The sequence below is a fragment of the Erinaceus europaeus genome, unplaced genomic scaffold (assembly GCF_950295315.1).
Source record: "Erinaceus europaeus unplaced genomic scaffold, mEriEur2.1 scaffold_844, whole genome shotgun sequence".
Taxonomy (NCBI): Eukaryota; Metazoa; Chordata; class Mammalia; order Eulipotyphla; family Erinaceidae; genus Erinaceus; species Erinaceus europaeus.
The window spans coordinates 35,908-53,211 of NW_026647503.1; positions in this window are offsets into that span (position 1 = coordinate 35,908).

Here is a 17,304-nt window from a genome sequence, read left to right on the forward strand (position 1 = left end):
TCAGAGAATCACTCAAGCAGGAAATTCAAATGTTCCTGGAAACAAATGAAAATGAAGACACAACCTATCAAAATATTTAGACCACAGCTAAAGCAGTACTGAGAGGGAAACTTATAGCCATACAATCACATATTAAACACCAAGAAGAAGCTCAAATGAATGACCTTACTGCACACCTCAAGGACTTAGAGGAAGAGGAACAAAAGAACCCTAAAGCAACCAGAAGGACAGAAATCACTAAAGTTAGAGCAGAAATAAACAACATCGAAAATAAAAGAACCATACAAAAGATCAATGAAGGAAAATGTTGGTTCTTTGAAAGATTAAACAAAATTGACAAACCCCAGGCCAGACTCACCAAACAAAAAAGAGAAAAGACTCAAATTAATAGAATTGTAAACGATGGAGGATATATCACAACTGACACCACAGATATCCAGAGAATCCTGTGAAACTTCTATAAAGGACTATACGCCACCAAGCTAGAGAATCTGGAAAAATGGAACAATTCCTAGAAGCATATGACCTTCCAAAACTGAACCAAGAAGAACTACAAAATTTAAATGCACCAATCACAGACAAAGAAATTGAAACCATTATTAAGAATCTCCCCAACAACAAAAGTCCTAGACCAGATGGCTTCACAAACAAATTCTACAAAACTTTCAGGAAACAGTTAATACCCATACTTCTTAAACTTTTCCATAAGATTGAATATATGCCAAAATATTAAACAAGATCTTGGCCAAGGATACAGCAACATATCAAAAAGATTTTCATCATGACCAAGTGGGATTCATCCCAGGAATGCAAGGCTGGTTCAACATCCGTAAGTCAATCAATGTCATTCACCACATCAATAAAAGCAAAGCCAAAAACCACATGATTATATCAATAGATGCAGAGAAAGCCTTTGACAAAATCCAACACCCATTCATGCTCAAAACTCTACAAAAAATGGGAATAGATGGGAAATTCCTCAAGATAGTGGAGTCTATATATAGCAAACCTACAGCCAACATCATACTCAATGGACAGAAGCTGAAAGCATTCCCCCTCAGATCGGGGACTAGACAGGGCTGTCCACTGTCACCGTTACTCTTCAACATAGTATTGGAAGTTCTTGCCATAGCAATCAGGCAAGAGAAAGAAATCAAAGGAATACAAATTGGAAGGGAGGAAGTCAAGCTCTCACTATTTGCAGATGATATGATAGTATACATAGAAAGACCTAAAGAATCCAGCAGAAAATTACTGGAAGTTATTAGGCAATATAGCAAGGTATCAGGCTACAAAATCAATGTACAAAAATCTGTGGCATTTCTTTATGCAAACACTAAATCTAAAGAAGAATACATCCAAAAATCACTCCCATTTACTGTTTCAGCAAAATCAATCAAATACCTAGGAATAAAGATGACCAAAGAAGGAAAGACTTATAAACTGAAAACTATGAGTCGCTACTCAAGGAGATAGAAACTGATACCAAGAAATGGAAAGATATCCCATGCTCATGGATTGGAAGAATAAATATCATCAAAATGAATATTCTCCCCAGAGCCATATACAAATTTAATGCAATAGCCATCAAAGTTCCACCAAGCTTCTTTAAGAGAATAGAACAAACACTACAGTCATTTATCTGGAACCTGAAAACACCTAGAATTTCCAAAACCATCTTGAGGAAAAGAAACAGAAATGGCGGCATCACACTCCCAGAGCTTAAACTATATTATAAAGCCATCATCATCAAAACAGCATGGTACTGGAATAAAAATAGGCACACAGACCAGTGGAATACAATTGAAAGCCTAGAAATAAATCTCCACACCTATGGACATCTAATCTATGAAAAGGGGGCCCAAAGGATTAAAAGGAGGCTCTCTTCAATAAATGGTGCTGGGAAAACTGGAGTATAACATGCAGATGAATGAAACTGAACCACTTTATCTCACAGAAACAAAAATCAACTCCAAATGGATCAAAGACCTAGATGTCAGACCAGAAACAATCAAATACTTAGAGGAAAACATTGGTAAAAAACTTTACCACCTACACCTCAATGACATCTTTGATGAATCAAACCCAATTGCAAGGAAGAATAAAGCAGCAACAAACCAATGGGACTACATCAAATTGAAAAGCTTCTCCACACCCAAAGAAACTATTAAACAAACAAAGAGACCCCTCACAGAATGGGAGATCTTCACATGCCATACATCAGAAAAAAAACTAATCACCAAAATATATAAAGAGCTCAGCAAACTTAGCACCAAAAAAGCAAATGACCCCATCCAAAAATGGGCAGGGGATATGAACGAAACATTAACTACAGAGTAAATCCAAAAGGCTAACAAACATATGAAAAACTGCTCTAGGTCACTGATTGTCAGAGAAATGCAAATTAAGACAACACTAAGATACCACCTCACTCCTGTAAGAATGGTATACATCAAAAAGGACAGCAGCAACAAATGCTGGAGAGGTTGTGGGGACAGAAGAACCCTTTTACATTGCTGTTGGGAATGTAAATTGGTACAGCCTCTGTGGAGAGCAGTCTGGAAAACTCTCAGAAGGCTAGACATGGACCTTCCATATGATCCAGTAATTCCTCTCCTGGGCTTATACCCCAAGGACTCCATAACACCCAACCAAAAAGAGGTGTGCACTCCTATGTTCATAGCAGCACAATTCATAATAGCTAAAACTTGGAAGCAATCCAGGTGCCCAACAACAGATGAGTGGCTGAGAAAGCTGTGGTATCTATACACAATGGAATACTATGCAGCTATCAAGAACAATGAACCCACCTTCTCTGACCCATCTTGGACAGAGCTAGAAGGAATTATGATAAGTGAGCTAAGTCAGAAAAATAAAGATGAGTATGGGATGATCCCACTCATCAACAGAAGTTGAGGAAGAAGATCTGAAAGGGAAACTAAAAGCAGGACCTGACCAAATTGTAAGTAGGGCACCAAAGTAAAAACCCTGTGGTGAGGGGTCGACAAGCAGCTTCCTTGGACAGTGGGGGGTGGGAGTGGGTGGGAGGGATGGGTCACAGTCTTTTGGTGGTGGGAATGGTGTTTATGTACACTCCTAGCAAAATGTAGACATATAAATCACTAGTTAATTAATACAAGAGGGGTAAAATTAATTGTATGTCTCAAAGTTTTCAAACACAAACTGAATCTTTTTAATATATAGGCTGTGTATTTGATATGCAGACTCTCTCAAAAGCCTAGACCAAGTAGATCATAAGCATCCAATAGCACAGCTATATACAAGATACTGAGTACTGTACACCAAACCCTAACAAAAGGACTTTTCAAAGTTAAACCAATTACCAAATAATGTGATGATAACATTAACTATCGATTGTCTTTTTGAACCCTTAGACAGCAGGAACCTCACATCTCCACTTTAGAGCCCCTACTTCCCCCAGTCCTGGAACCCTTGGATAGGGCCCACTTTCCCATATGCCTCTCCCAATCCATATAAAATAATATTACATCCTCTGATCACAACCTAAACAATGCAATGATTGCCACCTCAACATGCTTCACTTCATACTGTGTCCAGAGACTTCATGTGTGGAATGACAACCCTTCAGCTTCATTACTCAGGTGAGACCTTTCCTTTCATAGTATACTCTAATTCCATCTCACGTGGTTCACTTTCTAACAAAGTCCCAAAACCTAGATATACACCAGTTTCTGTGAGAGAGAGCATATGTTCACACGTATCCATAAACTACTGCAAAATATATACCTGAAAGCAGAAGTACACTAGAGTTTGCAGTGAGTACCTCCCTAATACTTCCTCTCCACTATTCCAAGCTTTGGGTCCATGATTGCTCAACAGTTTGTTTGGCTTCGTATGTTAACTCTCTTTTCAGTCACCAGGTTCCAGATGCCATCAGGATGCTGGCCAGGCTTCCCTGGATTGAAGACCCCTCCAATGTTTCCTGGAGCTCTGCTTCCCCAGAGACACACCCTACTATAGGGAAAGAGAGAGGCAGACTGGGAGTATGGACCGACCAGTCAACGCCCATGTTCAGTGGAGAAGCAATTACAGAAGCCAGACCTTCTACCTTCTGCAACCCACAATGACCCTGGGTCCATGCTCCCAGAGGGATAGAGAATGGGAAAGCTATCAGGGGAGTGTATAAGATATGGAGATTGGGTGGTGGGAATTGTGTGGAGTTGTACCCCTCCTACCCTATGGTTTTGTTAATTAATCCTTTCTTAAATAAAATGGGGGGAAGAACATACACACACACACACACACACACACACACACACACACACACACACCAAGCATGCTAAGAAAAAAATGTGATTGTTAACACAATATTCGTAGAAACTAGGTGGCAGTGTAGTCTGTAGATCACATTCAGTACCTTACACTTGGACACTGGTTCGAACTAGCAAGTTGGAAGCTTCATGAGCAGTAAAGGAGTGCTACAAGTATCTATCCTTCTTTGTCTATTTATCTATATTTGTTTCACCTCTATATAATAAAAGAAAATTAAAATGAAAAGATATCGCTACCAATAACAGTGCTATCATCACAAAGAACCTAGCCCGCAAAAAAATCCTGGTTACAAAAAAAAAAATCAAAGAGAAAGGGAATGCTTCTAATCTAGGACATTTCACCAGTCACAAATGTTATCAATAATTCATTAAAATGTAACAAAGCCAGGCTGGTAAAATAACATGGTGGTATGCAAAAATATGTTCATGCCTGAGACTCAGGTCCTACTTTCAATCCTTGGCACCACTATAAGTTGGAGCAGTACAATTCTCTCATTAAACAAACTCAAAATAAAATAATAAATAAAAAAATAACAAATAAAAATTATCAAGAGCAAAGAGAAATCTACCACATGCCTATTCATTAGCTGCTAACTAACAATCTGTGTGCCACTATTATAATGCTTATTACTACAGCAGATCAGAGGATGACATCGAATAGGACGATTGCTTTTTTGTTGTTGATAATGCTTGTTTATCTTTAACTTTTATTTTAAGTATTTTTATTTACTTTTTTTTCACAGAAACAGAAATTGAAAGGGATGAGTGAAATAAATGGGGAGAGAAATGGAGAGACACCTGCAACTACTCCACCATGCATGAATCTTCCCCACTACAGGTAGGGACTGGGAATTTGAACCCAGATCTTTGTGCACTACACTGCATGCACTAAAACAGGTGCACCACCACCAGGTCTCCGCTTCTTCATATTTAATGATGTTGTGTTTTTCCACGATATAGTCTACAAGCAAATTGAAACTAAAATTAATGTCTCAACTCTTCAGACTCCTACCTTATTAGGGAAAGACAGAAACAGGCTGGGGATATGGATCAACCTGCCAACATCCATGTTCAGCAGAGAAATAATTACAGAAGCCAGACCTTAAGAAATTTTTGTCTACAGTTCCAGAGGGATAAAGAATAGGGAATCTTCCAATGGGAGGAACAGGACATGGCACTCTGGTGGTGAGAACTGTATATAATTATACCCCTTTTATCTTATAATCTTGTTAATCATTATTAAATAACAATTTGAAATGGTATAAATAAATATAAAAAATTGAAACTAAAATTTTGTTTTTAAAAGACAGAATGATTATTTTGAAGGCAGTTTTAAAGATGACTCTAAACCCAATAATCAATTACTGAAAAGAGAGGCATGGAACTACATTAATTGTAGATGCAGTGTGTGACACAGAATATCACACAGATATAGAAAAATCCACAGTCTGCTTGAGAGATGAGATAGTAAAAGACTACTAACTTCAACTTGATTCTTTTGTTAAGAAACTGAATCCTGAGATAAACAGTTAATATTTGGATAAGCTTATTCTTTGTATATGATTTAGTATCTCAGATAATGGGAATGTACTATATTTACAGAAGAAATGGTAGTTGGTGGTAATTATAACTTGATACAAGCATACATGTGTGTTTGAATGTCTTCTTTTTTTATTTTTTATTTTTTATTTAAGAAAGGATTAATTAACAAAACCATAGGGTAGGAGGGGTACAATTCCACACAATTCCCACCACCCAATCTCAATTTCCCACCCCCTTGAAGTTGATCGGCAGATGCAATATTATTTGATATGGATTGGGAGAGGCATACGGGAAAGTGGGCCCTATGCAAGGGTTCGAGGACTAGTGGAGATGTAAGGTTCCTGCTATCTTAGGGTTCAAAAGACAATCGATAGTTAATGTTATCATCACATTATTTGGTAATTGGGTTAACTTTTGAGCATACGTTCTCTCACAGAAACTGGTGTATATCTAGGTTTTGGGACTTTGTTAGAAAGTGAACCACCTGAGATGAAATTAGAGTATACTATGAAAGGAAAGGTCTCACCCGAGTAATGAAGTGCTCTGGGTCACTGATTGTCAGAGAAATGCAAATTAAGACAACACTAAGATACCACCTCACTCCTGTAAGAATGGCATACATCCAAAAAGGACAGCAGCAACAAATGCTGGAGAGGTTGCGGGGACAGAGGAACCCTTTTACATTGCTGGTGGGAATGTAAATTGGTACAGCCTCTGTGGAGAGCAGTCTGGAAAACTCTCAGAAGGCTAGACATGGACCTTCCATATGATCCAGTAATTCCTCTCCAAGGACTCCATAACACCCAACCAAAAAGAGGTGTGTACTCCTATGTTCATAGCAGCACAATTCATAATAGCTAAAACCTAGAAGCAACCCAGGTGCCCAACAACAGATGAGTGGCTGAGAAAGCTGTGGTATATATACACAATGGAATACTATGCAGCTATCAAGAACAATGAACCCACCTTCTCTGACCCATCTTGGACAGAGCTAGAAGGAATTATGTTAAGTGAGCTAAGTCAGAAAGATAAAGATGAGTATGGGATGATCCCACTCATCAACAGAAGTTGAGGAAGAAGATCTGAAAGGGAAACTAAAAGCAGGACTGACCAAATTGTAAGTAGGGCACCAAAGTAAAAACCCTGTGGTGAGGAGTAGACATGCATCTTCCTGGGCCAGTGGGGGGTGGGAGTGGGTGGGAGGGATGGGCCACAGTCTTTTGGTGGTGGGAATGATGTTTATGTACACTCCTAGTAAAATGTTGTCCTATAAATCACTAGTTAATTAATACAAGAGGGGGAAATTAATTGTATGTCTCGAAGTTTTTCAAAACACAAACTGAATCTTTTCAATATATAGGCTGTGTAATTGATATGCAGACTCTCTCAAAAGTCTAGACCAAGTAGATCAGAAGCATCCAATAGCACAGCTATATACAAGATACTGGGTACTATACAACAAACCCTAACAAAAGGACTTTTAAATGTTAACCCAATTACCAAACAATATGATGATAACATTAACTATTGATTGTCTTTTTGAACCCTAAGGCAGCAGGAACCTCACATCTCCACTATAGAGCCTCTACTTCCCCCAGTCCTGGAACCCTTGCATAGGGCCCACTTTCCCTTATGCCTCTCCCAATTCATATCAAATAATATTGTATCTGCCGATCACAACTTAACCAACACAACGATTGCCACCTCAACATGCTTCACTTCAGACTGTATCCAGGGACTTCACGTGTGGAATGACAACCCTTCAACTTCATTACTCTGGTGAATGTGTTCTTGTATCTATTTACAAAGTTCATCTTTATAATTATTACAGTCTATAAATTTTTGTCTAATCTACAAATTCAAGCTATTTCAAAAATACCATATATATATATATATATATATATATATATATATTTAAAATGTTACTTACAGAAGCCAGACCTTCCACCTTCTGCACCCCATAATCACTTTGAGTCCATACTTCCAGATGGATAAAGAATGGGAAAACTATGGGGGAGGGGAGGCGATACAGAGTTCTGGTGGTGGGAAATGTGTGCAATTGTACCGCTCTTATCCTATGGTCTTGTCAATATTTCCATTTTATAAATAAAAATTTAAAAATGTATATTTTACATATATAAAATAAATGTTACTTAAAGGACCATATGAGAATCAACTGTCTCCTTTAAAGATATAATTTTTTACAATTTCTGTCTAAAATGTGGAAAAATAAAGGAAGGTACCTTTAAGGTACTACCTTAAACTGGATGAGAAATCACAAGTATATGCCTGCTGCAGAAAGCATAATGACTGATGTTAAATCATCCATGGCTATAAATGACGTATTTGTGACTCTCCCTTATTTGTAAATCACTTTCTAAAGATTTCTTTATGTGTTTATGAGAGAGATGAGAGACTAGAGAACCAGAGCATCACTCTGGCACATGAAAGAGAGGGTTGAAACTCAGGACCTCAAGCTTGACTTCCCAACACTATACACACCACAACACATCCTAGGCCACTTGCATGACTTTTTAGAATTTTAATTAAATGAATTATGTTAAGTGAGATATTCATGAATGAGGACAAATACTCTCACTTATATGTGAAGCAAGTATAAGACAGAAAAACACACTGAAATTTGAATTGGTTACGCTATATTGCAGGAAAGCTAAAGACACTGATTTAGAGAGATTTGGGAAGTGACTCAGGGATCCAGAAATGATGGTGAACAGTGAAGTGTCTTGGTGGTGGAAGAGGTAGGTAGGCAGCTGTCACAGGTAGATAAGAAACTGTACCCACGTGTCAGCTATTATTGTATCATAAGCCATTATTTCCCTCAATAAAGGGATTTGGGGAAAATGTAAATACATTCCATTTAAAACTCCAAATGGAAACCACAAAGCCAAGAAAAATATCCTTAAGCTGCTTAACATTTTGAAAGGAGAATAAATGGCATTTCTTATATGATTATATTCATTTCCTTTAATGTTGGATATGTATATATATATATATATATATATATATATATATAGAGAGAGAGAGAGAGAGAGAGAGAGAGAGAGAGAGGAAGAGAAACACTGTAACTCTGCTCCACTGGTGCCTGATATTCCCCTGGTAAATGGTCTTGACCCATAGGCTCTACATAAGTTAAGGTACTTGTCATACTATATGAAGACCTGTAAGATTAGGGATTGGTAGGTAACTCACTGAATGGAGTGAACACATTAACATGTGTAAGGACCCATATTTGAAGTATGGTCAAACCACATAGGAGTGCCTGAAGGGTTAAGTTTCCCCAGTATTTGAGTGAGGCTACAAATAGAGAGAGAGAGAGAGAGACAGAGAGAGAGAGAGAGAGAGAGAGAGAGATACACTGTAACTCTGCTCCACTGCTGCACTCTGCTGGTCTTTTAAATCCCTGTCCTCACTTTATGTCTCTCTCTCTCTCACCCTTTATCTGGAGGGGAGAAAAAAAAAAAAAAACTCTGGGACTGGTGGAGTCATAGAGACTCCAAACCTCAGCAAGATCCCTGGTAGAAGACAAAAACAGGCAAATAAACAAAACTGGTATGTAACAGAAACACATTTATTAAGATTGTTATTTCAGTAATGTTTTCTGATAAATCTATTGTCAGTTTGTGGATATTTAAATATATTTATAAATTCTATTTACATAATTTTCTAGGAAAAATAATAATTTGAAAATCTTATTTTAGGGACAGTCAAGATATCTTGCATGTGAGTGAGTGCATCTACTTTGCCATGAGTACAACCTAGGTTCTAGGCCCCAGAAATGCCACATGGGAATACTAAGACATTTTGGGGAAGTCCAGTGTTTGGTGTCTCTCCATTACTCTTTCAGTCTCTCTCTCTCTGAGAAAGTCAGCTGAAAGTAGTAAAGTAGTAAAGTGATAACAAAATAACAAACACTGCATTTGTATTCAAATATTGTATACAGTTTCAAATATTTTAACTGGAGTTTGCATTTTAATATTCCTGATAAGGCAGTCTGAGACTATATTTATATGAATTCAAAATGATATTGTTCCTGCATATATATATATATATATTCTGTTAGAAAAAATAGTTTGAAAATTCCATTATACAGATAGTGAATGTCAAAATGGTTGGGGTTGTATCTGCTTTGCCATGAGTGGGATTCTATAACTGAACTAGAGAATATGTGAAAGATAATAAGGAAATCTTTGCATTCTGTATGCCAAAACTAATAACATTGCTGAAAAACAATTTGAAAACCTAAATAAATCAGGTTCAAGAGGGTGCTTCGCCATATAATGTATGTCCTGATATATGACACATTGGGTTCAGTTCCAGGCACCAAATGTGATAGGGCAGTACTCACTTCTCTTTTCTTTATTCAGAACCAGCAGTCTAGTGAATGTGATGCCAGAGTTCAACCTTGGAGCCTCATAGACTAAGACCAATGCCCTATTATGTCATTTCTGGTATTCAGCATTTAACAGGATATCAACATTTCAGACAGGTGGCACCCAACCTACTGCAACACTTCAGAGACTTTTGGAAGTAATTAAAGGATTTTTGCCAAAAATAAATAATTAAATAAATTTGAAAAATGCAACGTGGGGATACTCATGAGTTAAGTCAAGAGTCAATGTTGTAAAGACATTAGTTCTCTCAACTGAAATATAGCTTTAATTCAACCACAAAATTTGAACAGGCATATTTTTTTATCAATACAGAAATTTTCAATACAAACTAAGGGGCTCTGTGGTGGTGCACCTGGCTGAGAGCACATGTTACAATGAGCAAGGACCCGGGTTTGAGCCCTCAATCCCTACTTGCAGAGGAAAAGCTTTGTGAGTGATAAAGCAGTGTTGCAGGTGTCTCTCTGCCTTTCTCCCTCTCTATCACCCCCTTCTTTCTCGATTACTTGCTGGCTCTATTCAATAAATATATAAAGATAATTATTTTTAAAAAGAAATTCACAAACTATAAACTTTTATAAAAATCTAAATAACCCAAAATATACAGATAGTTATGAAAAACAAGGCTGAAAATATTATATAACTTGATTTTATGCATTCCTACAAACCACATCCCTGCAGCCACTCTACACTACACTAATAAATGCATCACATTATTGACTAAAGAGCTGAAAGCAGCAAAAGAAAAAAGAATAAACAGTCTAAAAGGACCTAGTTTTATATTTTGAGATGTAGTTAAGAAATTTTATTGAAAATGGAAGTTTTTTCAGTAATCAAGCATCTAGCTAGTCTCATAAGAAATGGGGGAAAACCATTAACCAATATTTCACATCCCTACACAGAAGTCAGGTTGTTGAATCAACAACCTAAATTCTAAAGCTAAATCTGTATGATCTCTAGGAGAAAATGCAGGGAACAAAGATCTGTGACTGAAATAGGCCCAAATCATGTCAAAGTCCATCTTTCTTACCAGCCAAGTTAGTGAAAATAAGAATCAGTGTATCTAAATAATGATCCAAGAATTATCATTAATGTGAAATCCATTACTGGCCATGCTATATTGAAACATAATGTTTCAGCAGCATGAGAGAACATGAGGCCAAATTACAAATGATGCTATGTTCAATTTTCCAATTTTAAAAGTCACAGCTCAATAAGTAGACCTTATTTCTTTTTAATACCTGATGTTAAATATTCTGTAAGTTGTACCATTACTATGTGCTGTGCACATAAACTAATTTATATCTAGTTAGATTCATCTAGACAATAGTGTTCAGTTTTTCTTGAATCATATTTTGAGTATCTAACTGGTAAGTCTCAATGAATGCCCTGATCTTTTTTTATTCCATTTCATACCTTTCCAAATTAGATTAATAGGAAATTATCCAAAAACACTTTATATATGTGTCTGTCTATTTTGATGACTAATTTTAGTAATAAATACAAATAACAGAGAACATTTTCCCCTAAACAGAAATAATATCTTTAATCTACTATTTTACTCTCTCTGTGAGAGTCTGAAAAAAGTGTTTCCCAAATGAAGAATTACCATTTATTCATCCTTATTTTTCATTAACAAGTCTTACACATGGGTTCATTGTCACAATGCTGTCACTACATATTTTATGATATTCTTAATTCCAACATTCATTTAAAACCCAATAGCAGCTTTAAGAGATAGGATAACAAAGAAAAACCAGAAAACAAATTCTAATTGATTATACTTATCTTAAAGCGATCCTGCTTTCTTTTTATTGTAATTGTCTTTTTTTAATATTAGGGGGATTGCTTACAGCAGATATGGGTGTTGTATATGCATAAAATTTATTTTTTAAAACTTTATTGGTGACTTAATGTTGATTTACAAACTTAAGAGATAGAAGGGGTATAACTCCACACCATTCCCACCACCAGAGCTCTGCGTCCCAATTCCATTGGAAGTTGTAATAGTTGTTTCAAGATCACAGACATGAGTTTACTATGACCTCTGTAATTGTTTATTTGTATTTAAATATATTTGTCAATTTTTTTTTTTTCAATGGTCCTGCCCTCCCTTCTTTTCTACATCACAACTACTTCGGAATGTCCTTCCTTTTTGCTTCTTCTCTATCTGGGTCTTGATGGAATTGGAACTCAGACCCTCTGGTTGCTTTTCCCCTAACATTTCTCCTCCTCTGGGAGTATGGACCAAAATTCATTTATTATTTTTATTTATTTATTATCATTATTATTACTACATGTATTGCCTCCAGGGTTACCTCTGGGCATCAGTGCATGCACTACGAATCCACTACTCCTGGTGGCCATTTTTTGGCCATTGGATAGGACAAGACAAATTGAAAGAGAAGGGGAGATAGAGAGGGAGAGAGAAGATCACCTGCTGACCTGCTTCATTGCTTGTGAAGCAACCCGCCCTGCTATCACCCAGCCCCATGTACCAAAATTCTTTATGGGGCGCATAAAGATGGTAGTTCTGGCTTCTGTAATTTTTTTTTTTGTTGTTGTTGTTTTTTGCTGGACATGTATGTTGACAAGTCCGCAATCTTGCTTTCAAAATGTTATAGTGCTAAGGTTACTTTCAGGAATTCTAAAAGACACATTGCTAAACTTACTTTTTTGTAAACTATCTCTTCTGATTTTGATAATCTATTGAAGTTTTAAAGTAGTCTCAGAAAAATCCTTATTTTTTTTGTCAGACACCAAGGTTATTGCTAATTGCTAGGGCTCAGTGCCTGTAGCATGATTCCACTGCTTCTAGTGATTTTTAACTTTATTTATATATGATAAGAAAGTCCTATATTCTGATAGAAATAGAGAGGAATAGGAGGAGCTAGTAAGAGAGACACCTGCAGCTCTGCTCCACTTGCTGGTGGGTGTTTGGGCTCTGAGCAGGGTCTTCTCACATGGTAATGTGTGCACTCTAGGTGAGCCAACATGCCGTCCCTAATATTAAATTCTAATACAACCCATAACAATTACTTCTGAGATATTAAAATGTAATAAATGATTCTACTAGCCCAGTAAAATCCATCTGTATGAAATTTAGATCACTCATACCTTATTTTTGTGACCACATTATGTACTTATATCAAATTGTACCAATTAGTTTCTTTTACTTTACTTATTCATTTATACAGAATATTTATTAAATTCTATGTTAGAAATTGATCTTCTGGGTATGACAGATAGCATAAGGATTATGCAAACAGACTCTCATGCCTGAGGCTCCAGATTCTCAGGTTCAATCCCCCACATCACCATAAGCCAGAGCTGATAGTGCTCTGCTCAGAAAAGATGAGAAGGAACAAAAAGAAAAGAAAAAAAAAAGGAAAGGAAAGGAAGAAATTGATCTCTTGAGGTACGGATCGACCTGCCAATGCCCATGTCCAGTGGAGCAGCAATTACAGAAGCCAGAACTCTCACCTTCTGCACCCCAAAAATAATTATAATCCATACTACCAATGGAGGAGAAATGGTAAGGGAAAGATGACTACAGGGCTCTGAACTCCAACTCCATCAAGAACAGGAGAAAGAGGAAAAAGGGAGAGACATTTGGATATCGTAATAAGTTTATGTGTGAGTTGGAGAGGAAGAGAAGATGGGAACCTTTGAAAAAAATGGGTAAATATATATACATATAGGCAAACGGTTGTAAAAACAATAGCTAACTTATATCTGCATCCCTGAGAGAACTGCTGTAGCTTTCAATCCAGGGACTGGGGATCTGAACTCTGGTGGTGGGAACAGTGCGGAATTGTACCCCTGTCATATTGTAATTTTTTAGATCACTATTAAATCACTAATAAAAATCTTTAAAAGAAGAAATTGATCGGAAAAGAAGTTGGATATAATATCACAGTTGTTGTCATTAATTTTAATTATAAACAATAAATCAGGAGATTCTCTACCAATAGTTTATCAACATACTATATTTTTGAATGCACAAGTTCCTTAAAACCCTTCTTCTTCTTCTTCTAGAGTTTGCCCTTCTTCCGTAGCCAGTCAACAGCGTCAGGTTGAGCCTGATGTAAAGTTTCGAGACCTCCTTTGAATCTGGAGAGGTGGCAGTTGTTGACTATGTGGGTCATAGTCTGTCTGTAGCCGCAGGGGCAGTTCGGGTCGTCTCTGGCTCCCCAGCGATGGAACATAGAGGCTCACCGGCCATGGCCTGTTCGATAGCGATTGAGGAGGGCCCAATCATAACGTGCTAGGTCAAAGCCGGGTTGACGCTTGCAGGGGTCTGTGATGAGGTGTTTGTTCTTTACCTCAGCTGACTGCCAACTCTGTTTCCAAGAGTCTGGAACAGAGAAGTTCAGTGTAGGCGTAGGGGACCAGATTGGGTGACGAGACGTCAAGCCTTAAAACCCTAATACCCAGGAATCAATTTCTCTTTTTACTGATTATCAATTTATTTATTTTCTTACCCTGTCTGTTAAGCAACTGTTGTAGCATAGTAGATGGTTAGAAATGGTTGGGGGGCGGGGGTGCGGGCAGTGGCACACCAGCTTAAGCATACATAGTGCAAAGTACCTGTGCAATGATCCCAGTTGAAGACCTCAGCTCCCCACCTACAGGAGTTGCCTCACAAGAGATGGAGCAGGTCTACAGGTGTCTATCTTTCTCTCCTCCTCCTCTCTATTTCCCCTCCTCTCTCAATTTCTCTTGGTCCTATCCATCAACAGCAACAACAACAACAAGAGCAACAACAACAACAATGGAACAAAATGGCCTCCAGGAGTAGTGGATTCGTAGTTGCAGGCACCCAACCCCAGTAATAACCCTGGAGACAAAAAAAAAAAAAAAAAAAAGGAAAGGAAGGGAGTGAGGGAGAAATAGTTGCTAAGTGGAGTCATTTCAGGCTTCACACAATGGCCATGAAACTCACCCTATTTCTTTTCTCCCTCTTGCTCTTGAGGCTTGAGATTAGGTCAGCATGGTGGGACTAGAAGAAACAGGCTTCTGTATCATTGTAAACCACTTGAAACTGCATCTAGAGTAATACAGAAAGGCATTGACAAATTTATATAAGATTAATGGCATGATATTTACAAGTCTGTTTAAAACTATTATTGTTTTCAAGAATTTTAAAAATGTATGTTGTCTACATATGTGTCCATAAACAAATAAATGTATCTAATTATCTAACTTCAACATGTTACCATTCCAATGCATATCTTTTTTTTTTTAATTTGGTAAATTAATCTCTGAAGCAATAGTGGAATCCAGAGACCTCACTTATCTCAATACTTTTGTCTTCCTGTTGTTTGTTTGTTTGTTTTGAGGTTATTTTTGTGTCTTTGTTGTTGTTTATTTTTAAAAATGTTGAACTGCAGAAGTCATATCACATGATGAGTACATACCAGTGATGTGGTAAATGGCAATTTTTGTTTAGTTGGCAAAGAAAGCTAACAGGAGGTAGACAGGAATACAAAGACATAGCAAAGCAGTAACAGCATAAGAACTTGAGTCTTTTTTTGTGTATGTACATGCATTTTAGAAAGGGAGAGACCTGTGATTTAGCATGGATACAGTGCAACTGGTCCCAACATTGAAGTTATGAGAGGAAGAGAATAATACATGATAAAAAATATCACGGAATAAGCATTAGAGAGTATCATGTTAGTGTGAGACTCACATAGTGATATTTACCCCCAAATATAGTTTCCTATGAACATATGCTCTCAGCATTACTGTCGAATATGCTTAGCTGACTATAGTATCACACATATATTTATCGTGTTAAGCTTGGCATGGACTAGAGAAGGTTTATCTTACCGATATTTTTTTCTAGAACTAAATATTTATTAAGCTGAATAATGTAGCCAAATTGCTATGTGAAGCTGTGTACATACAGCTCCTGGAACTTGGTGAGATGATTCAGCATGAATAGCCTAGCACTTACTTAACCATGTACGTACCACTGTTCAGATAATGAAGAAAAGAAATGTCCAATGTACAAATGTTGTACTTTTGAATGAATGTCATGAATGGGAACCACATTTGAAAGACTGCTTTGTGGGATAGGCAGTGGCACACCTGGTAGTGCATATATGTTAGCATACTCAAGAACATGAAGCACTCCTACGGGTATCTCTATTTCTTTCTCCCTCTCTATATTGTCCTTCTCTCTCAAACTGTTTCTATCCAATAAATAAAATATATTTAAAAGACTACTTCAATGCTATTAGTATGCAGCAGTTTCTCTCAATGTTGTTTTCATGTACCCCTTCAAAGTAAATTTTCAAATGCAATGTTTGAACTTTTTATAAAAATTCCAAAGAGTGACATAAACAGTACCATCAACCAGTTCTGTTCTGAATCCAATAAACATCTTAAAGGATTAAAGTTTTCACTGAAAATGGAACATAAATAATCTCCCACATAGTAAGAGATATTTTTTAATTGTTATTTCTAAGACACTCATCTGTCCTTAGGCATCTGGTTTGCTTCCAAGTTTAGGGTATTTCAAATTATGTTGCTATGAACCTGAGTGTGCATAGATCTCTTTGGATATGTGTCTTTGTTCTGAATCCAATAAACATCTTAGAATCCCTAGTTATTTGTATTAAACAAGAAAAATGAATTGAAAGCAGTATATTTCTTTGATTAATCTGGTGTTCCAAACTGACAGTGAAAAAACAGATTTCTTACTGCTACCCAATGTGTTTTAAAATTTGATAGTATTTGGACACTCAGCTTTAAATATAACCACTATTCTTCAAATAAAACTCTAATATATATATATATATATATATATATATATATATATATATATGTGTGTGTGTGTGTGTATATATATATATATTCCTCTCAATAACAGATTTAACACATCTCTTTAAGACACCTACATTATCAAAATTAACTAGTAATTTTTCAGCCTGGTAAAAAATTATCACAAGTGAGGACTGGACTGTGACACAGTCAGTTGAGTGCACATAATATCATGCTTGAAGATCTGGCTTTAAGCTACCCTTTCCCCA